The sequence below is a fragment of the Gopherus flavomarginatus genome, chromosome 14 (assembly GCF_025201925.1).
Source record: "Gopherus flavomarginatus isolate rGopFla2 chromosome 14, rGopFla2.mat.asm, whole genome shotgun sequence".
Taxonomy (NCBI): Eukaryota; Metazoa; Chordata; order Testudines; family Testudinidae; genus Gopherus; species Gopherus flavomarginatus.
Window position 1 is genome coordinate 16,002,907 of NC_066630.1, and position 23,894 is coordinate 16,026,800.

The 23,894-nt window shown below is 39.8% G+C and overlaps 1 protein-coding gene and 1 long non-coding RNA gene across 2 annotated transcripts in view; both read right to left on the reverse strand.

Annotated features, from left to right (window-relative positions):
• The window catches only part of LOC127034405 (uncharacterized), a 411,731-nt gene extending 395,432 nt beyond the window's left edge, over positions 1-16,299 (reverse strand). The window contains exon 1 of the long non-coding RNA XR_007769381.1: positions 16,096-16,299. This is a non-coding gene — a long non-coding RNA (uncharacterized LOC127034405). The remainder of the gene's footprint in view (positions 1-16,095) is intronic.
• The window catches only part of LOC127034479 (uncharacterized), a 1,011,597-nt gene that overhangs the window by 494,502 nt on the left and 493,201 nt on the right, over positions 1-23,894 (reverse strand). The gene's annotated exons all lie outside the window — the stretch shown is intronic.

The following is a 23,894-nucleotide window of genomic DNA, read 5'->3' on the forward strand; positions in this document are numbered from 1 at the left end:
CCTTGCTTCTGCTCAGTGATCACTAAAACTGAGATCACTGATAAACTGGTCTACTGTGCTAAACCATACACCCGGTGTGAGGATAGTGCTGCAGTGAAAGAGGATGCAGCAGCAGTAGTGAAGTTCCCCACCAGCAAGTGAAATTGCTAAGAGCTGAAATCACTAAGGAGTGACCTAAATGGTGGAACCTCAGAAAATGGCAACATAGCTAGGGTAGAGGTGGCAGCAAAAAGTAGCAAAGGTGGCCATGGCAGCAGTGAACTGTAGCAGAGATGAGCAGTGGCAAAGGCAGCAGCAAGAAGCAGCAGTGACTGTGGACAGGGTTCTGTATGAAAGAAACTGTGACTGAGGCTTTTACTTTACTTCCCAATTTCTTTCTCTGTTTTGCTTGCCAGAATGTTTTGCTTCCTTATTTTCTTTGTTTGTTGATAGAAAAGATTTGAGAAAATTATCAAACCCAAGAGCTAGTATTACTTAAAATATAGTAACCTCTTTTGTCCTCTTTCCAAGGCAGAGAAGGAAGAACATCTCTTCTTGTCCCTAGATTTCTTGTGGACTTAGGTGTGTTGCATTTCAACATATATTCTCAAAAAACAGGCAGCAATACTCCCAAGCAGGAAAACAAATTTTGCAGTAAAACCAAGGGTTGTACTTAGCAATGTAATGGTCAGCTCCATAGATTTGAACTTTTAAAGGTGGACATTGATGCATAAATCAGACAGTTAACTAAAACCAGCATGTTAAAGGTAGAACTTCCAAGTTATGACCTCCAAATGAACAATGGTAGCAAATCTCCCATTTGTTTAAGGACGTGGTGTAAACCAGAACTCTCAGCTGTGCTACACTATGTAGTATGTTCTGCACTGCAACTGGTTCAGCCCTAGACCCATGCAACATATGGCCATGTGCTGCTCCTCAGGACAGAGGCTGTGGGTTCATAACTTTGGACCCCCCAGTCCTCCAACAGAGAGAGGCCTGCAAGAAGTGAGAAGAACTGACAGGAGCTGAGAGGAGATCTCCAGTCTGGAAGGTGTGTATGTGTATGGAGGGAGAGGAGTGAAGCCGATACCATTTTGACAGCACAGCAAAGGGAAGGATGGAACAGAGCTGGTCTTCAGCTACTGTGTTCTTTCTGTTGGCTCCTGCTCCCTGTCCTCTTGCAAAAATGATATTGGCTCTGCCCTGCAGCATGCCCAGTTGCACTAATCCATACAGTGTGAATATGTGATTAAAACAAGCTTTATATTTAAGAACCATAATCAGTCAATTATGGTGTGACACAACAAAGCACAGGTGTTCCACATTAGTCATTTATCACACATTTTCATGGCATGAGTCACACATTGGCAGGTTTGGCTGTTGAGAAGCATAGTTCAAATATAACTATACAATTTACGCTATCACTTTCCCTTGCTCTTTACTTCAAAACCCCCAAACAAATGGGGCTTCCCAAAGTGAGGTGGCCTGACCTAACTTCCACTATTGGAAGGACAATATTACCAAGTAATACTGACAAGAGTTGCCTCAAATGAGGCTGAAACATAATTCCAAAATACCAGGAGAGATGAGAAATCCAGTCAATAAGATTAACAGGTAATGAGAGCATTTAGCACAAACAAGTTCTCCCATTGGCTGCCAGAGCTTGAATTTATTTGCTTTGGTACTCCCACAAGTCACCTTGACTGTAGTTAGATGCCCAAAACTGAATGAATAAGGCAAATTGGACCCTTTGATATTTGGGTTGCCCGTACCCAATTCTCTTTACAGTTAAAATCAGACTAACTTGCAATTGATAGAAAAAGTGCATTTTATTTTTTATATTAAACTTTTATGATATCGTTATGGATTAAAATGTATAGCTCCTACTGAATTGGGTATCTAGTGACATACATAGTTTACAAATATATTTGTATATACACACACATATCCTCAGATCTATAATGCACAGAGCAACAGAATCCTCATATTATGGCTCATAGTACGTAAATACACTCTAATAAAAAACATAAAGGTGAAAATATTAAGTTGACAATCAACCTGTGGATGAAATCTTCAGAGCTTTTCCTGATCTCAAGGCAATAAATCATTTCCAAAACATCAATTTTAATACTGTAATTAGATGTTTTTGATATGTAAAAGGAAATTTCCTATGATTTTCTGCACATATCATCTGCAAATTTCATACCTTATCTTTAAAGGCAGTTATTGTCATTCAAATATAATATATGTTATATGCTTACTAAATTAAAATACAGTTGTAGTTTAATTCTAGCAGTGATAAATTGCTGGAGTGAATTCATGCAAACAGGGAAATTGAAATTAAATTTATCACACTAAAGAAAACCACTTCCTACCCATGTAAATTAGTAGCTTTTCTGCTAAAATCAATTTGTTTTGGTAAATTATGCAAAAATTCTCAAAGGGTTAGGTAGGTAATTTATTATACTTTTGGATGTTTCATAATGTTAGAAAATGAAATTTATTCACACAATATTAGATGAGTGCTTTAGTGACAATTTATTACAATTAATCTAAATTGTCTATGCTGACAGAACTCCCACCATATGTAGAACATATTCTCTATGTGAGGTGCTCAGCAACAAACTGTACACAAATTTTCTCCCTGTGAGTATAACAGATCAATTTCTTCAGCAGTCTAGGACTGTTCAATTATTTCAAAAATACATAATGAAGGTCAGTATTTTTAGGGGAAAAAAGCAGGATAACTTCTGTTTACATTGTTAGGAGAGCTGAGGAGGTGCCTGTTTGAAGTTACTCACACGTATCTTGTTCAGCACTTTCAGGGCCCTGATCCATGGCTCATTGAAATCAGCAGGAGTCTTTCCATTGACTTCAACAGGACTTGGGATTAAGTTCCTGCAGTTCTGCTGTGGTATCATTCTGCAATTATGCCCTCCGGAAATGGGAAAATCTCAAAGTACAAAAAACGGTATCCGTTAGTTTACCCTGAAAATCCAGATGTTACTTTCTTTGGAGTATTTCCAATATTTCCTAGTTTCAGCATGGCTAGAAAAATATTGCAAAACAGCCTTTTCTGCAATAGCTATTCCAGAATAACTCAATGTCTAGACATTCTATTCCAGAAAAAGTGACTTTATTTTGGAACAACTACTCCACTCACAAACGTTTCATTCCAGAATAGAGAATGTCTGCATAGGAGCATTATTCCAGAAGAGCTAAAATAGACTGGAATAATTAATATCTATATTAGTCCATTTCTTCTATGTAGACCAGGCCCTAGAATAATACTTTTTGCTGTTGAAATGTACCTGATCCTCTTTGCAAAATGTTCATGAGCAGATTATGACATTTCTGAACAACTTCATTATTCTGAAATCATTGGTATCCTTGACATTATTATTTTGCCCTATAAAATAGCTCACACTTTCTTAAAATTATTTGAAATTCCAGGTTTGATAATCACACTATGTTGTTTACTGACGTAAGTCATATGACATAGCTGTTGTTCCTCACTTCAACTTTTATATAAACAACCAACAGCATCAATTTTGAACATCACAGCCAAAACCTCAGTTTTTGAGACTGTTCATGGTTTTGAGTTAATCAAAAGTATTTATGCCAATATAGTGTGACCACCTGAGTGTTCATAGAAAACAAATGGGAAATATTTGTGAACAAAGTGAAATCAGAATTATTGCTTCTGATTTAATCTGAATGAATATTTACACACGCATTCATTTCACTCTTTGCAAAATATACAAATCAGGATTTAGAATGGTCTTTCTAAGGCATTTTAATTGTACATGATGCTTCCAAAAGGGACAAAAGTATGGGAATTTTATCTCTAAGTATAAGAAGATAGAAAAATACACACCCTTGCTGCATTTCTGTATGACTTTCTTTGCTGGGGAAAAATGAACAAGGGAGATCAAGTGTATGTGTTTAATAAGTGTGTTTAAAGTTGTGGTTTCCAGGTGTGACATTACCCAGGGTACAATCTGTACTGATAAACACCTATGTTCCCTCAGTTTTCCAGCCTGTATGACTTTTATACTGGTTGCTGTGAAAGCTCCTACTCCCATCTCACATACAGCCTCCAACACATAAGTCACTCCCAGTTATACTGCAAGAGTGTTACAATCAGCCACCCTTGAATTACACTGCAGAGCAACACCAGTAAATTCCCAGTTCCAGACTTTTCCCCAAGATATGTGTGTCTTGTACTGTCCTGGACAATACATGTTAATATAAAGTCTGTCATTTTATTAATAGAAAATAATATGTACAAATCCTATGATCCAAAATGAAGTTTCCCAAACACTTCAATCCAAAAACACTGGTTCAGATAAAACAAGAAAACCCTTATTAACTACAGAAAGACAGATCTTAAATTATTGCAAGTAATGTAGCATAAAAGTCCAAACTGGCTACAAGAAAATAAAAGTGAATCACAAGTAATGCCTAACTTAACAACATAGAGTCAATTCAAAGCAAAGTCTCTCTTGACATATATTTTAGCAGTCTTACTAGTTAAATCTTTCACTCCAGATCCCTCCTCCAGTCCAAAGCTGTTTCCTTTGTTTTTCATATGTTGTGGTTGCCAGGAGTAGAAAGAATGGAGGAATATTTGAGGGGTGTCTTCTCTCTCCTTGTATAATCCCTTCTTTTCTTTGAGAATCATCTCCAGCTGAGGTTCAGGAGATATAAAATCTGTGCAGATGGGAACTCCAAGCTGTTTCTTTCTCAAGATGTAGACTTTTGCCCCCCGCACTCTTTTTCCTATCAAAGAATGTCCACTTAAACAGGTGATAGTCCATTTGATTTTGTTGACACCTGGCCGAGGGGTTGGGTAACCTTTTATCTCTTGGGAACTGATTTGTGACTCTCCCCTGGACTCAGAACTTGCCTTTAGTAATATCATACAGTAGAATCCTATAATTTTACATAGTGTGTTGTGACACATATTTTTCCAGGACAATAATGATCAGTAAATTATGAGTTTTCAAATAATACCTCACAAGGCATACTTTGTATGAAATTTATCTTAGTCTTGTAAAAGGGGGTGAACATAGGAGTACAGTCTACCACACAATGTTTCTTACATTTTGGAAATTCTTACTCCCCCCATAACTCTTGCACACCTCCACTTTCTCTGATTGCTCTCCCTCCCTCTTTTCATTAGAAAAGACTGACCTTCTCATTTCATAAACTAGTCCATTCATGTCTTAGTAGGCTTAACTAACTTACTGACCTCAGTCATCCTTTCTGTTTTAAAGCCATTGCATATCATTCTCTGAATATTTAATAAATATTTTAAAAACAATTTAGGCCATGTGTACACTACAGGTGCTACAGTAGCAAAGTTGCAACACTTCCAATATGCCAGTGTACCACCATAGGTTGCACATTTCCGACTTTGATAGAAGAGGGTTTCTTTTTTCCATTGATGTTGATAATCCATCTCCCTGAGCGGTGGTAATTAGGTAGATGAAATAGTAAATGAAATAATTCTTCCATCTACCTAGCCACCTCTACACTGTGGGGGTTAGGCCAGATTAACTATTGTGCTTGGGGGAGGGAAGTAGAAATTTTGCTTCCTTACGTGATGTAGGTCAAGCTAAATTTTAGGTGTAGACTAGGGCTTTTTACCATATGCTTGACTCATTTCATAATATTTCTTTATGTAGTGGCTTAAAATCCATTGGATGCAGTAATCCATTCCAAATATAAAACTAATAAAAACAAACAAACCCTATGTTAAAAGAAATTTTATTTATGTTGCAAAGTCAAACATTCAAATATGAAGAAATGGCACAGATGAGTGGTTGCCTGTACAACCTTAACTCTTTTCTATGTACAGCCTGTGCAATGAATAAGATGTGGTCCTGTAGAAAAAAATATATATAAGTATGTGATCATACAATTAAAGACTATATCTTAATGCATAGAGACAGGGGAGCAGAATTAAAGTAGGATGGGCAACAATAAATCTGACTTTTTGAGTGCTTGATCTTGCTACCTAAATATTTTTCTTTTAGTGTATTTCTTGGATATAATTTCCTAGAGGTCTGTCCCCCTCAAGTAAAAATATTAAAAACAAATTATTTTATGTAAATCAGTAACCTTGTCTTCCCTATCTTCCTTGCCCCCACCACCTCCTGTTAAAGGATTAACTATATTATTTGACATCTGGAGAAGGCCATTATCCCAGATGAGTGGGCAGACTGCTGACATCATGGGTTGGATCCAAGGGCTGGTCAGGAGGATCCCAGCCCATCCTGGTTCTGGCTCTTTCCATCTCCCCTAGAGGGAAGGATGATACCTCAAGTTGTTCCCTCACAAGTTGGGGAAGTGACTCAAGGGACATATGCTGACTATGTTTGGGTTGGTAGACCCAGAACATCTCCCTTCCCCGCCCCCACTTTGATGCAGCTCCTCCATCAGCTGCCAGACATGAGAGATATGGAAGTAATATGTATTAATATATTAATAATTATATTCATACTGTAAGTAACCTGAACAGTGAGGTAAAGTTACTATACAACTGAGGTGGGCTATTATAATTTCCTTTAATACTTGAATTCAGTGGGAACTGTATAGGAAGACAATAATGGCTAAGTACATAAGAACATCCAAGCAAAGAGAAACAGGAAACTGCAACACAATGGTACACGGCGGGGCTCCAGGCAGAACTGTCAGAGTTGCTTTGCCTTGCTGGAAGCCTGGAGATCAAAAGAACACTAAAGAGTTAAAAAGCCTTCTGAGGAGAAGTGGGGAGGAGGAGCCCACTTGTTAACAGTTGTCTGAGGAGACAGGCTGACAAACAGACATGGACTCTAGGAGGAAGTTCAAAGACACTGTGTCTTCCCAGATCCATGGAATGGTGATCCTTAGAGGAAAGCAAACATTGTGTACAGCTGTTTTCTCTTAGAAGATTTAAGGAGGCTGTCCAGCCATTGATTACTACTGTCATTGTCTTGGAGTGAACAGAATTGCAAGGTCTGAGCCTGAGGTAATCATGGTTAGTACCAGGGGATTGCAATGTAGGACCCAATGTGAGAAAATGAGAATCACGTGGAACCAGCACGAGACATAGGTGATAGCTAGGGACATGGGCCCTGTAAGGGGCTGGACTCAGAGAGACCAAGAGGGTCAGAAGGGCAGTTTGCCCAGTAACTATGACACCAGGCATCCACAGTTCAATGTGTGTTCTTGACCTGGTTCTTTACAATGTTCATGTGCAGTTATTTTAGCATATTGCCACGAGAATGCAAACAGAAGAAAAATGACAGATTTTAAGACTTTACAAATTCGATAAACCTGAATGAAATGTCATGGGACCAAAATAAAGAAAAGAAAAGGGAAAAAAAAGACAGATCTCTAGAACGAGAACTTTCACCCTCCCAGATTTCAAAGACTTGCTGCAAACGATGGAGGTGTTAGAGTTTCTTAAGTAACTAGTCATAAGACATTTTTATAACAGAAAGTATTAGGCAAACTTGATGAAGGAGTCATGACTAAATCCCTCTATTATATAAGCATTTTAAAAGAAATATTAAAAGAATATTTTTTTCTTAAAAGGAACAAAATAAACTCGTATTTTTAAACTTTTGGATCTAATCTGTTTTAAGTATCCACAACAATTGTGATTCTATATGTTATCGATGGAAGTATTATGTGTTTTGGAAACATTAAATTACATTTTACAGAAGTGTTTAGAAACAATGTTAAACTTAAATAATGATCTATCCAACAGCACATTTACATTTTACTGTGTAACACAAAGTTACTTTATTTTCAGTGACTCATGTCTGGGCATATTGTTTCCACCCTACTTCAAAATTATATGAAATATAATAGCTTCATTTGACCATTAGCTCTGCTAACTAAGTATGAATTACTATGTCAACAGACTGCAAAAAGTTCCAAACTTCAGCACATGTTATATATTACTGGGTAAGAAAATGTGATGACCCTGTAAATAACCACATTAAATTGGCCTTTAAATATTGCACATTTCTTCATCTGCTAATTTACAAGAGCATTCCTAAACCCTGAGCTGTAGGGGTTTTAGAATGTGGAGACTATGAAAGATCTGAATTTTCAACTGCATTTTCTCTATGAGTAGGACTTAATACATGGACATTTCCCCCTCTGCCCCTGAAGATTAGGGTGATATTTTTCTGAGTGATTGGAGTGTGAAGTCTAGAGGGTTTCTCTCTCTCTCTCTCTCTCTCTCTCTCTTTCTCTCTCTCTCTCTCACACACACACACACACACACACACATGAATCCTTCAGATACATTAGCAGAGAGTAAAAGTGTAGATTACATGGAAGAAGTAGGAGGCATCTTTCTAACCAACATCAATAATTACAGAATTGTGTGACACAATTACAGAGAAGGTGATTTATACCACTTACATTACACATTCCCACCGTACTACAAACCCGAACTGTCCAAATATAAGAGGCACACCTATGAGAGCTTTATAGCACTTAAGATCCAAGAACTCAAAATTGATGCCAGCACTTAATCTTAGTGTGCTTTTCAAGTAAGCACTCTAATTCAGCCTTGGTACAATTTCAAACTGCATCTATTAACAGCAGTGATTTGTTCAAAAGTGAGTTGTCAATGGGAATCTTTCCCTCAACTCCAGTAGGCTTTGGTCAGCCACACTTTCCTTAAAAGTGTTTTGCAAATTTTTTGTTTTATCTAGATATTCACAAACTTTATCAGGCTTCTGATCTAGGTGTTTATTTAAAGTTCAGAGTTGGATGAATTGCATGGGGAAAATCACATGATAGCACTTGCCTGATATTTCTTCTTTGTTCCTGATTGGCTGAGTTTATTCAGGCCCACTCAAACATAACAAAACAAAACAAAACAAAACAAAACAAAAAAAATCAATTGAGTTTGTAAAAGGAGTTTTTTGAGTTTCTCTCTAAAATCTAAATGGAAATGTCAGAACTTTTGTCCCTCTGAGTCCCAGTGCTGGTTTAACTCCACCACATAGTGGTTTGAGTACATTAAAGGGAAGTGCCACACAATTCTAGTCCAATATTAGAAGGGAAATTTGTTTCCCTGAAGTCAAAATTCTGCTGTTATACTAAAACCAAGGTCCAGTTCCACTTTGATTCCCAGTAATGCAGTTCAAAAGGACACAAAGTCAAGTAAGCAAGAACTTGCCTATGGATTCATATTGAGATTTGACCATGGGGAAAAAATGTTTTCATTGGAATATGAACCCTTGTCCTGATTCAGGGCCTGAGAACTGCCTGTCACATACATTTACAAACTCTTTTTGAACACAGCTTGAAACAGCTTGCAAACCTTTCTACGAGCATCCCTGGGGGAATTTGCATCAAGGCTATATTGAAAATGAACTTTAAGATGCAGGAAAGTCTTAAGCTTCTCAGGAAGCAATATGGAGACATAATGCTAGAACATCTCCTGCCACATTAAAAATCCTCTCTGGATGAGCAGAAATTGGAGGGCATTTGGTTAAACATGTATAACCAGAGAATTCACTCAGTTTAATAAAATCACTAGAAATGGCCTGTCATGGTAACATCCTGTTAAATAGAGATCTAATGATTATATTACTGAATAGGATTTTTTTCTTAACAAAAGCTCACTGTTGTAATGCTTATTGTTTTGTCTGTCATATTTATGTGGCTAGGATTTTGTAAACCAGATTAAACTTCTTTAAATACATAGAATTTTTTTTTAAAAAAAGAGAGGGTATTTTTCTAAGGAAGTACATAGCAAGCTTAACTGGAGCTGGACAACAGGAGCTGATTCCTCACCAGAGACCACATAAAGCATCTCCTATGCACAGGGCTGGATTAATGAAGGGGTTTTTGGAGCTGGAGCCCAGGGCCTTGGGCTAAGGGGAGCCCCGCAAAAATAAATCCGTAATTATATATAATTCAGTGGTCACCAACTCATCGATCGCAATCGACTAGTTGATCCATGAGCCTCTGTCAGTTGATCACGATCTCTGGGCCACTAAAAGTCCATCAGTGCAGTAGGGGTCAGGCAAGCTGCCTGCATGCCATGGCCCCATGCTGCTCCCAGAAGCGGCCAGCTGCTGGCATGTCTCTGTAGCCCCTGGAGGGAGATGGCGCAGTGTGCTGCCCCCACCTGCAGCTCCCATTGGCCAGGAACCAGGGTGCGGGCAGTGCACACAGACACGCTGTTCCCCTCCCCCCAGGGGTGTGCTGAGATATGCCAGCAGCCAGCCACTTCCGTGAGCGGCGTGGGGCCGTGGCATGTAGGCAGGAAGCCTGCCTGAGCCCTTCTGCACCACCGGTCAGGAGCCACCTGTGGTAAGCGCATCTCAGCCAAAGCTTACACCTCACGCTCCCTCCTGCACCCCAGCCCCCTGCCCCAGGTCAGAATCCCCTCCTACACCCAATCTCCATCCCAGACCCTGCACCTCGTCTTGCAGCCCAACCCTGTGCCCCAGGTCAGAATTCTCTCCTGCACCAAACTCCCTCCCAGAGCCCATGCCCCTCACCCTCTCCTGCATCCCAACACTCTGCCCCAGCCTGGAGCCCCCTCCTGCACCCAAACTCCTTCCTAGAAAGAGAGTCATATAACAGCAGTTCTAAGGTAAGAAGTAAGGTATTTTGAATTAACTTAATAATAATCTACATGTTTTAAGACTGAAATGTAACCACAGAACAGCTTTATGTAAATTAAAAGGCAATTAGTAAGGTGTTAATAGCCTCGATGCCATAATTGTGATAATTTTGTTTTAAATTAGGAAAAAGACTTCTATACAGGGCCCCGCAATATCTACTAGCCCTGGGCCCACAGCAGAGTTAATCCGGCCCTGCCTATGCCTACCTTGGTCGGGGACAGCGGTGTTCGCTTGCAGCTGCTATTGCAGCAATAGCAGGATTACCTGTAGGATGTCAGCTGCCTGAGTCAGCAGTGGCCAGCTCAGTCCCAGCCTCAGAAAGATCTGAAACTTTTCAGGGAGGAGACAGTTCCTTTGCTTTTTTAGGGGGGCATGATAGGAGGGAGGCATCTTCGTTCTGACTTCTTCCCCCAAGTTTATAAAACATAACGGATCCCTATCTACCATGATCATACCACAATGCACAGGACTGGCCTGAGGATTACAAAGAACTTTAGAGACAGGATTCTTTTGACTAAGCCAAGCTTTTTTGATGCATTTCACATAAAAAGAATGTAGGTGTCACTGGGACTTTTGTGGGGTTCTCCTCCCACCACAGTAGGGAGCTGATTGATCCATTTTTATGATCGATTCAGGTCAGTTTATATTTTCAGTTCCATGGATGCTACACAAAAGTTGAAAGCAGAAATTTGCCTTGGTGGGCACAAAATCTGGCTTTTAACACAGGGGCCACACAGCCCTCCCCAGCCTTTGGACCTCCGATAGCTATTTGCCTGAAATTTCTCTCGAGATTCCAGAAGCTGTGATAAGTTAATATTTATGACTCATTCACACTCTTCTTATTCCCTCATCCCAGGGTTACGAACAAAATCTCTTACTTTTTCTAACAAAACTGTTTTTATAAGAACCCATTTTTCTCCTGACAGCTTTCTATCTCAGGTGCTATTATAGCCCCAATTATCATACCATCTGAGCACCTCACAATTATACACTAATTCTCACAAAACCTCAGTGAGGTAGGAAAGTGCTGATATTCCCATTTTACAAATGGGAAACAAAAGCACAGAAAGGCTAAATGACATTTATTCAATGTTATACCAGAAGCCTGTACTAGAATAGGGAATTGAACTCCACTCTCAAATTCTAGGCTAGGATCGTAACCACTAAACCATCATCTTCTAACAGCCTAAGATTTCTAATGACAAAAGAATATGTAAAATATCCAAATATAATTTAAAGCAATATTTATAGCATAGATTTATTTCCATGCTGATGCTACGGTTTTCATTAAGCTACTTTACTAGTAATAGGTCCAATCATCTTACCTGCGAAAAGTAGCAAATTAACTATTGAAACAACTTTATTTTTCTTTAACCAATTCGTTTAAAAAAGAAGGCAGAATTAACTTACAATAGAAAAACCCAGTTCTACAAAAAAAGATGAAGGAGATCAGATTGGGAAATTGAGGCATTAGCAGGTGTTTTCTGTTTTTCCCAGCTAGTGCAGTAGCAAAGAGAAATGGTAGATGAGCAACTTTGTGCTACATGTCACCCACAAGATGGCAATAGTGAGATCATTTTGAAAATGTGAAAACAAGTCCAAACTTTTCTTCTTTGTTTTTGATGGGGTTGTTTGGTAATGGAATTTGGGTCTGAGAGAATATGAGGAGATTGCAAGAAAAAGAAGGAAAACAAGAACAGTGTTTTACCATTTTCCCATTGATAGGAAGGAAGCATAACTTCACCCACAAGCCTAACGGCTAGTTTTCAAACTTTATTTTTTAATTCTTTAGCTTTCATTAATGTGGCAGAATGTATAGGATTAACATTATATTTTATAAATCAATAACACTTATTTTATTTTCTCTTTGGGAGCTCCCATAGCTCTTTTCTCCTGCTAGCCACTTACTTTTTTATGAAAATACCAAGCCCTACAAGGTGATGAGCACTTGCTATTACCAGTGGGCCAAATTTCCAAATTTGTTTGCTTAAAGTTAGGAACCTGACAGTGGCCTAATTAAAGTAAGGAACCTGACAGTGGCCTAATTGCTAAACAGTTTCCACTGATGTACAGTAGGGGTTTACACAGATAAAGACTGAAGGCCAGATTTTCAGAGGTATGTAGTTGCCATAAATTGTAGATTAGTGCCTAAACACATTTGAAAAGCTGTCTCCCAGTGCCCAATCCTGCAAGGTACTGAACACTCTCAATCTCTGCTCAACTCCTCAGAGAATGAGGTGAAAAATAGAATAGGAATAGACAATTTCCTCTTGGTATACTAGAGAATGACCCAAACTATAAAGTCTGGTCTACACTACAGACCTATGTCAGTATAACTGTGTTGCTCAGAGGCGTGAAAAATTCATACCCCTGAGTTATGTAGTTATACCAACCTTAACCTCTCATGTAGATAGTGCTAGGTTAACAGAAGAGCTTCCCCCCCAACCATAACTGCCTCTTCTCAGGCAGATGGAGTAACTAAGCTAATGGGAGAACTCTCTTCACTTAGAGCATCTTCACTTAAGCGCTACAGCTGCACCGATGCAACATTTTAAGTACAGGACTTCCCTGAAATGCTTGATTGTAAATCTGTAGTCAGCGTCTTTCTCTATAGTAAGTAAACAGGTGGTGTTCCCACCCAGTTCTGGATAAAGTCTGCATACACAGGATTGTTGAAGAGAAGAGCTCCTTCTCCTTCCATGGGGTTGTAGATACTACAGACTGGAAGCCTAGATCTGAATGCCTTCGCACTCTGAGAAAATTTGGATCTAGATACATGAACTTTCTGGTCTCTTTCTGTAAGAGAAGTATTATTTTTTAAGTTTATTTTTAAATGGTCAGCAAAAACCCTATCCTGCCACAGTATCTCTGGGATGATATTGGCCTAGCACCTTTGAACCATATTGATGATATATCAGTAGATCCACTTTCTCACATCCTTGGAAAGCTTTCCTTCAGCTGTAGGGCTCATCATTTCCTTGTTTCTTAACAATCTCAGTAACTGGTTCATTGTCAATTAGAATCTAGAGCAAGACAAAGAACAGAAGCTAGCTTGTGATGTGCAGCTCACACAATCTGATGAGCTTCAATGCAAAAATTCATGACGAGATTAATATTTTGCTCTAACTCCCATTTCAGGGGCTTTTGTAAAGATTGGAATGGTGATTACTGTATAAATGCTATTCTCTTTGGTAACTAAAACTGTCCTGTCATTTGTTTCAATATAGGTTATATGCAACATGATATCTCATTCCAATCAACATCTCATAATTAACCAACACGTTGTCTCTCCTTGATGTATGCACAGCTGTCATTAACTCTAAACATTGATGTTAAGCACAAACATCAAGGGCAAAATATATCCTTTTTATACAGTGCACGGCACTTCCTGAATTTATCCTTGATGGAAGTCAGTACTGAATAGTGTTTATGCCCAGGATTAAACATCTTGTTATTTACATAAATATATCATTACTGTAGACATCCTTTTGGGGAAGCAGTCATATGATGAGGACAAACGGATACACTAGCATCGGCAGACTGCAAAAAATTAATTGCTTTGCTCTTTCTAGTTCCAACACTATTTGACATTACTCTTTGAATGATGCTCAAAATTATGACAAACGAAGTCATTTTTCAACAGGGAACACTGAAAGTCCTCCATCCATCCACTCAGGAAATTTATTGGTCCAGGATGTTGTTTTTGACAGAATACTCTTTGCATGATGTCATGATTTGGGAACTCTATGTACAGTTTAGGCATTTTGTTCAAGATTATGAACTTTTCGTAGGCTTAAATCCTTGTGATTTCTGCATTGTGTTCTGCCTCCTGCTCCTTGTACTAAAGAGACAGGGTTTGGCACCTTGTTGCCTGACTATGAATATAGGTTGTTAAAGACTATCAGCACCTGAAAAGATCACAGCATAACTGTATGCTAGAAAAAAACAGTTTTCTCCAACTTCTCTTTGGCAGGGGAGGTTGCACTGCAATTTGAAGGAATGGAATTTTGCCAGAAACAGGACACAGAAACCAGGTATAAGTGCTAGGATTTTTTTTTTAAACTTTCCCTTGTCACAGAAACAAAGGCAGCTTGGGCAGGTGAGAGAAACTAAGGAAAATGCTTTTGTAACAGAGGGGATCTTTTTTTGCCTGAGAGACTAGCCAGGAAAGAAGAACTGGTCTGGAGGAGAAGACGTGTGAAGGAGGGTAATCCTTGAACTGCCGAAAGGACACTGACCCAAATCTCAAAGAGCACTCAAATGGTGAAAAAACTGATGCAAGGAATGATATACAGGCATTTTATTTTTCTTTACCTATATCTATATATCTCTTGTGCTGTTTACAGTACAGCATAATTGTGTTAGAAACCTTTCTAAAACCTATGTATATTTGCATACACTATCACGTGTTCCCGAAGATGTAAATTGTAAACTAGGGTGTGCCCAAGGTTGAACTTCTGGGAAGGAGCATGCTTATGCAGTTGCACAGTCTGGGGGAGCCAGCTTTAGTCTCAGGACCCAGGCAGATGGACTGTGAGATCTGAGCAGTCAGGACTGGGTCCTGGAAAAAGAATTTGTGCTCTCCACATGTGTGCTTAGAAGCCCAAGGGCAGAGACAGTGTCTGGCCTGTGCTCAGACTCAGGATGCTGAAAGCACACAGATCCTGTGGTTCAGACCAAACACAGAAGCCCTATGCGTGTCAAGAAAGAGGTGTTCATCTAGGGCTATGACACACATAAGTTGGAATTCCCAATAATAGTAAGAGATTTCTCAATAGAAAGAGCTAGAAATATGTAAGAGCCTGGCTTTAGCCTTGCATCAGAAGCAACAGTGGCTTATTAATAAGCTTTCAAACAGGCAAAATAGCAAGGCATGACAAACCTTAGCTCAAGATTAAGATATTTTTAAAAATTCCCATGAAATTATATCTTCATATTGTGTATTATCATTTTTATTTGTGTGAGGGAGCAATCCTCCACTGCAGCGGAAAGCCCAAGGAGGAGAGCAATTAATGGGTTAACCCAGAAGGCTATCCTACTTCTATTAAAACCCTTTACTGAAATCTTCGCTGAAGCTCCTAGGGGTATAGAAAATGAGAAACCAACTGCAGGGTGAGCAACACAGTGCTGATTTCTTCGTTTCTCCTCTGCTTGTACTACAAAGGAGACCAGATATAACCTTTAAGGAGCATTTTTATCATTCTGAATCCAGAACAAGACAGCACTACTTGTTGCTGAACATCCTCTAAGATCATGTGCGTGCAGGGCCGTCCTTAGGCATAGGCAGAATAGGCAGCCGCGTAGGGCCTCACTCTCCCTGAGGGCACCACTCTCCAGGCAGCCCAGACAGTGTAGAAGCAGAGCTGCTGGGTCCTAGAGAGAGCCAAATGCAGCACAGTCTGAGGAATGGGATTGGCTGCTGGGGTCTCTGGGAAGGGGTGGGGGTAGGGTTGGGAAAGGAGCTCACCTGTGAGTGTGACTCTTTCCCCCCGGCTGAGGTCAGGTGAGGCAGGCTCTGTGGCTCTGGAACCAGTATCCTTTGTTGTCTCCCATAACATCCATTCTTCTCCCCCCTGCCCCACGGAGCACCCCCTCCTTTCTCCATCCTCCCCAGGAGCACCCCTCTCTCTCTCCTCCCTCCCCTCCATCAGGGCTGGGTTGGGTGAGGTGCTGGGGGTAGGTGTGGGGAGGAGAGGCTGGCTGTCTGCCTGCTGAGGAATGAAAGTGAAAGTAACTCACTTCCTCGGCAGGCAGCCAGAATTGGAATGTCACACAGAGCTTGGCTGGGGTTAGCCAGATGTGTGAAAAATCACGATAAGGGATTGGAGTAGGGTGAGCAGATATCCCTATTTTATAGGGAGAGTCCCAATTTTGGGGTCTTTTTCTTATATAGGCTCCTTTTACCCCCCCCACCCCCACCCATCCCTGTCCTGATTTTACACACTTTCTGTCTGGTCACTCTAGGTGGGGGTAATTGGTGCCTATATAAGACAAAGCCCCAAATAACAATCCTGAATCCAATTTCAATGTTTTTTTTTAAATCAATATCTTAGCCAAAAACAGAAAATTAAGTTGTTGACAATTATTAGTGACAGGTTTGGTTTGAGGCAGGGAGTAGGTCAGTTTTCATCAGAGAAACAAAAAATGTTGACTGACTTTCCTATAGCCTGTTACTCCTGATAAGAGCCCTCCAACAACTGTAATATGCTCATCTCCTTACTAGTGTATAAAGCAGGGTTCGGCAACCTACGGCACACCTGTCAAAGGTGGCAGGTGAGCTGATTTTTGATGGTATGCAGCAGCAGGCTGAGCGGCTCAGCCCATCACTGCTCAGGGGTTCCGACTGCTGCCCTATTGCCAGCTGGGTTACCAGCCATCGGCCCCACTCAGCACCTGCTGCTGGCCTGGGGACGCCCAAGGAATCCCAGGCTGGCAGTGGGCTGAGCAGGCCAGCTGAACCACTCAACCTGCTGTCAGCCTGGGGTTCCATTCACTCAGCCGGCAGCGGGCTGAGTGGGCTGGTGGCGGGCTGAGTGGGCTGGTGGCGGGCTGAGCAGGGCTGGTGGGGGGTTGACTGGCTCAGTCTGCTGCCAGTCTGGGGTGCCAGCAGCACTCAGCCTACGGCTACTCCGGGGTTCCGGCTGCCGGCCCCTTGCCAGTCAGGAGCTCAGCCACCAGCCCCACTCTGCCTCCTGCCAGCCTGGGTGAGCAGAATCCCAGGCTGGTAGCGGGCTGAGGGGGGGGGTTGGCGGCCAGGATCCTGGCTGGCAGGAGTTGGTGGTCAGAACCCCAGACCAGCAGCAGGCTGAGCAGGGCCTGGGATCCTTGTCTAGGGTTCCAGCCACCAGCCCGCTGCCGGTTTGGGGTTTCATTTACTCAGCTGGCAGTGGCCTGAGCAGGACCGGTGGCCAAGACCTCAGATAATAACAATAGTTTATTTATATAATATAGACATAGAGAGAAACCTTCTACAAACATTAAAATGTATCACTGGCACGAGAAACCTTAAATTACAGTGAACTTGGCACACCACTTCTGAAAGGTTGCCGACCACTGGTATAGAGTGACCATATGTTGTACTAAGATTCTCCTGCTTTTTTTTTTCCCTGTGAGTCAGTATAACTTTTGCCAGCCCAGAAGTTGGGCAGCCAATGTTTTATGTTTTCACAATGTTTTCTCCAACTTTCATAAAGTAAATACATAGTTAATATGAGTTAAAAGGCCAGGGACACTTCTTTGTGAAGAATCTGTACAGCAGATCATGCCCATAGATGATCCAGAAAAGAAATTTGAGGTTGAATTTTTTAATGTTGTGATGGATAAAGAAGTATCTGCTGTTGATGAAGGGTTTCATACCTTGCAAGTACACCATGAACAGTTTGGATTTTTGTATGACATAACTAAATTCAACAAAATAGGAAAACAAGAGCAACTAATGACAAAGTGCAAGAATCTAGAGAGCCTCCTGAAGCACGGTGATAGTTTTGATTTAAATGGACTTGAACTGTACGAAGAATTGAGTACACTGTCATCAATGTTGCCACATGCAAAATCGGTGATGGACATTGTACAGTTTATTCATACCCGCAAACTTGTTGACATATATCCTAACGTGTACATTGCCACTCGTATTCTACTGACAATTCCTGTAACAGAAGCATCAGGAGAACGGAGTTTCTCAAAACTAAAGCTCATTAAAAACTATCTCCGCTCTACAATGAGTCAGGAACGCTTGACTGTTCTTGCTATTCTTGCGATCGAACAAGACACGACTTTGTCTTTGTCATACGATGACATTATTACTGATTTTGCAGCCAAAAAAGCCAGAAAGATTGCTTTTAATTAAAAACAAATCTTTGTTTCAATATCTCTTCATATAAATTTCCAATAAAATTTTGATAAATTAAAAAAAATATATTATTTGCATCATTCTGTCATATCAGAATTTTTTCTATAGTGCTGCTTCTTTAGTGCTAGTCCATCAGCATTACAGTGTGCTTAATTAAGTTAAACTGGTTTTAATAATGTGAATGTGGCAAGTTTTCCAATACTATAAGCTTATGTTTGTGTTGCTAAGAGCAGATCAGGCACATGGGCATCAGTTTAATAATCTCACCTAGGGCACCATAAATCCTAAGGTCGGCTCTGTGTGCGTGGAATATGGAATGGTGCTGAATTAGTCTCAGCACCGCATGGTGGCAGCAATACAACATGACATCTTCTCACTGAAATTAGCAGTAATATTGTAAACTTTTAGTCAGTTGTTGTGCTTGTTTTGTTCTTATTTTCTGTCTTACATGATTGGCCACAAAACTACAGTGATGGAAGGAGCTGAAACCAAAAGGAAGAAGCGACAGTATATTAGTATTCAGCATCTGGGGCAGGAAGTCAGCTAAGGTCAGACTTTCATACAGGCAAAAGCTTAAGTCAAGCTAGAGGAGGTCAGTAAAGATGGACCTTTTTAAGAGCATAATAATATTACTGTATGCGATTGGATATTACATGATTTTTTGTAAGGCCAATTAATCCACTTTGATTTTTTTAAATTAAAAAGTACCATTATTTATATGTCATTTCAAATTCATGTTAGCTTGTATTCTTCAGTAAACTGTTGCAATAAATCAAAATGAAAGGGTTACAGACACAGAGTCTGATCCTGCTGGTTCCATTCATTATAGGAGCAGTAATTGAGTTATGTCTTCAGAGGATTGGGTACTCAAAACAAAATTCACATTTTCAGTATTGAATATAACTTATTTATTTGTGCATTTTTCATTTATAACTAAACCATGTGATAAGTATATATAAATATTTGTTACCTCAGTTGAATAACAGGAACCTGAAAAGTTACACATGATTCCAGTGCACTGAACTGTGATTTTTTTTTTAATTACCATCTTGGCTGAGAATATAGAAAAAGTGGATTCACCAATGAGTAAAGACATTTAACTAATAATCAAATCTTTCAAGTAAATTCTAATTTAATACTAATTATATTTCTATTATTGATAACTAAATATTTAATTTGACCATGTGGATATACTTCTTGTTTGTTATTTTAAAGATCTGCTGTACATTTATATTTTTCATGTGGTACATAGGAAATATACAAACAATTCAGCTCCAGGATTAGAATCATGGGAACACCTGTTAATGGAAGGGGATTTCTATAGCATAACAATCATATACACAAGAGCATTTAAAATCCTCAAATGGAAAGGCAAATGAAAAACTGCTTGCCGTTCTATCAGGCCTTAACTTTCTGCATTTGTCAAATAATAACAAAATATGAAATTAATTCTCTAATAATAACTTTCACTTCTTAGGGGGAGAGAGAAAGCAGCCATGCTATGATTTCAAATTACTTTACAAAGACTCATTAATTAAGTCTCAGAACATCCATATGAAGGAAATAAGTATTATAGTTTTACATTTAGGTAAATAGAGGCATGTAATGGTAAAGCACAAAATTTAATACTGGTCTCTGATTCTGGGTGTCCAACTTCAATCTTTTTGAGCCTGATTTCTCAGAGGTTCTGAGCACTCCTACTGGCTTCAGCTGGATTTTCAACACTTTGGAGAGTCAGACCCACAGTTTGTCAATCTGGGCACCCAAAATCAGTGACCACTTTTAAATGTTTTCGTTTGTGTGACATGTCCAATGTCAAACAGGAAATGCATGGCAGAACTGGGAAGAGAATTCAAATTTTCTCACTCCCCATCCAGTGCATTAAAGCAAAAGACCAGCTTTTATTGTAAATGGTTACAGTTACATTATATTTGAGGATCTTTTCTTAGGAATTGTCTTCAATGTGTTATGCAGCTGCATATATACAGAAGGGTATGAGTGTATGGAGGTTATTCCATGGGGAAATTGGGTCATCCTGCTCTGATAGGCAGTGAACAAAGATTGAGTAATGCTGTGCCATTTGAGCAGAGAGAGATTGGGGATTCTACCTGGTTGCCTTACCTTGATCCAGGTTCCCACTTGAGGAGAAAAGCTCCATCAGAACTTTAGGAGTTTATTCCCATGTTTCATAGGAGCCATGGTGAACAGGGCTGCAACTGATTTTGTCAGAAGGGAGCAGATCTGGCTTGGAAGCAGCAACAGAAGGAGTGGATTAGGCCCACAGCTCGCAGCTTTGGACCAAAGCTGCTCTGGTCAAGTGACAGCAATAGGCTAGATTGGGGCTAATGGCACTGGGCCAAAGCAGGTAAGGATGTGCACTGGCAACCCAGTTGGAGCGGATATCAGCAGATGTCTCACAATGGACAAGGTGAGAGGAGCATGTATCTACTGATTGTGGCAGACTTGTGAGTGAAATTTGTTTTGACTGGAGCAACAAGCCAGCCCACTAATAAGAGACTGTGGCGTTTGGGGGTCAAAATTCACCTTATGCAGAGGGTCATTGCAAGGCCTCAAAATATGCTTAAGTGTTGCATAAGCCAGATTTCTTCCTAGGGTTGTGTTTCACCCAATGTGCATAAGAAATACTCTATGTCAATATCTACCTGTTGATCCATCTTTTCTATTCTTCTCTCTCCTATCCATATATCATAACTATAGTAGCTGGAGGATTATGCCCATGCAATTAATAGCAATAGTTCTATTAAAGTAATAGCACTTAGAACATACATAGTGCTTTACATGTTCAGGGCTCTGTACAGACTGAAATGAAGCCTATTCTGTCCATTGTGCTGCCTGACCAGGTGGAAATCAATGGTGGCACATTCTGAATATTGGAGGGGATATTAATATAACCATTTAAACAGCTGCTCCATTTGCTCATCTAGTCACTGCCAATATTTAAAGGGACATGATGAAGGTTGACAGTCAAAAATTGTAACCTCAGTTAAATTCTCCACAAATGAACCTTCTACCAGCCCTCAAAAGAATTAGAGGCACGAGACAGTTAAAGTCTAAACTCACCACTTGGGTGAAACACAGTCTATGAAATTAAGATTAAATGAGACTAGATCTAATTCAGTCAAAGAATCCCCCCAGCCCCAACAAGAAATAGAAGTGTTCATGACATGTCTAGCTCTCTGCTACTTTCTAGTCCACACAGTCAATGCCAACATTCTCAGGAAGTAGATCTTTGTCCCATGGATTCTTGATTCTAAACATTGTGTCTCCATGACAGAAGAATCCAGCCCTGTGGAACTATTGATCCTTCCTCATCCCATTCCTGAACATATAAATCTGTTGACATTGCTTTAAGACATGTACAATATTTAGCTATGTCATTGAAAAGTGAAACATTACGAAAATAAAGTTTGTAGATTTCAAAACGTTGTTAAAGAGAAGATTCCTAGTATTTTAGGGAATAAATTAAATCTTGGCTACTTAAGCATCCTTTGATATCTGGTTTGGGCATCTAGTTTATTGTACTCTGGTAATATACTGGATCCAAGCATTGTGTTTTACATAACACCTGTTAGTGTGTGCATATGGGAGAGACAGATTGCTGCATCACTCTTAAGTGACCTGTTACCTAGCAAATACAAAGTATAGATCACTGAATATGAAATCATGTTCCCCTGCTGATGCCCAGATGGCAAACAGACTCAAATGCCAGTGCTGAATATGAGAACATCTCTCTCTTTCTTAACCCTTGAAATTACGCAGCATTCACCTGGAGAAACATATTTTTGCCCCACCACAGACTCTGTTCCAAATATTACTTGATCCTCGGATAGACATGCCAAATAATAAACTGACGTTCACAGAAAACTCAGTGGATGAGACCAGTGTGGTAGCAGACAGTTCTGTGAAAGCCAGATGACAAACAAAAGCACAGATTGAGTTAGTGAGGTAGAATGGCTATCAGAGACGGTAAGGAGAAGTGGGGAGTGCCAGTCATTTTGATAAAGCTTATGCCTTACTTCTAGGCATAAAAAAGATAACTTTAAAGTAAAGCAAGAATAGATGGTGAATCAATCCTGTTTGTATAAAATATTCTTCAAAGTTCATATTTACACTTGATCACACTATCAAAGTCAAGAACAAGTTGATATGGTTTTGATTAATGAGCCAATTATATTCAGACAAGATAACAATCATGCAGTGTTGTGCTTAGCTAAATTGCTATGTTAATAGCTAGTAGTTTTCTATGCTTCTTGTGTTACTGACAGAATACAGTGAAGAATATGCATCACTTGTCGGCTTCAGTTTGTGAACTTTCTTTTTTGTCTTCAACTCTCACAAGTGTTTGTCACCTGTAATGAAAAAATACCAATGCTGAAATGCAGCCATTTCCTCTGCTTTTGATATTGGAATTATTCACTTAGTAGGAATGTAACAAAGAGATCAAATGGGGCTTAAAAGCATGAAAAACTAGTTTCTCTGAGAGCTCAATCTTTTCAATGATAGTGGAGAACACTGGGTTATAAAAAAGTAGCATCGTTCAAACCAAAATGCTGGATCCCTTACTCATGGGATTGGTATGTTTACTAGATCCACTCACTTGAGTGATTCTGTGTGAGGGAGAACACAGCCCTGTGGCTATCCTATACTGTAAGTAGCCCTGCAGAGAACAGCAGATTTGAAGCCAGGCTGCCCCACAGTCTGGGTCATCCATTTTATGTGAAGGTTTATGGGGAAAGCCGTCTATGGCAACACAGTCTTGTTTTCTGCATAGAGGGCAAAGGAGCTTCATACTCTCTCCCCTCTCCTTTTTGATTCTCTGTGGAGTCCATGCTTTTTTAATAGCATTAAATGTGCTGAGGACTGAAATGGTTATTGAACATGGAGGGCCATTTTGGCCTTTCCAGCAGCATTGGGCTGATCTTTATTGGGTTACACTGATCCGCACATTACAGTTCAGGAAGGATGCCCCTCTGTAGCAAACTGGCGGGTTGATCACATGGTTTCAGGAGAGGAGAGGACCCTTTAGTCACTGCTACTCATTGAGTTGAGCATGTCTTTGTTGGCAGAGAGAATAATGTTGCAGCTTTAGTGGTGGAGTCCCTGATGGTCTTGCCTTCATTGTGCTCTCACCCTTATGTCCCAGATTCCAGGCCTATTATTAAAAAGAGTAGAAGATCAATGATAGGAACATTTTTATTTTTTTTCCCTTTTGAAGTACATACATCTGCCTCTTAATGCAATATAACCAAGTAATTAATACAATTTTAAACACAGTAAAAATAATGTACAGTATCTACTCATGTCGTGAGACACAGATTTACTGAATGGAGGAGATTGTTTTCTATTATAAAATATTTTTAGAAAAAAGTCAGGATTATAAGAAAGGGCAACACACA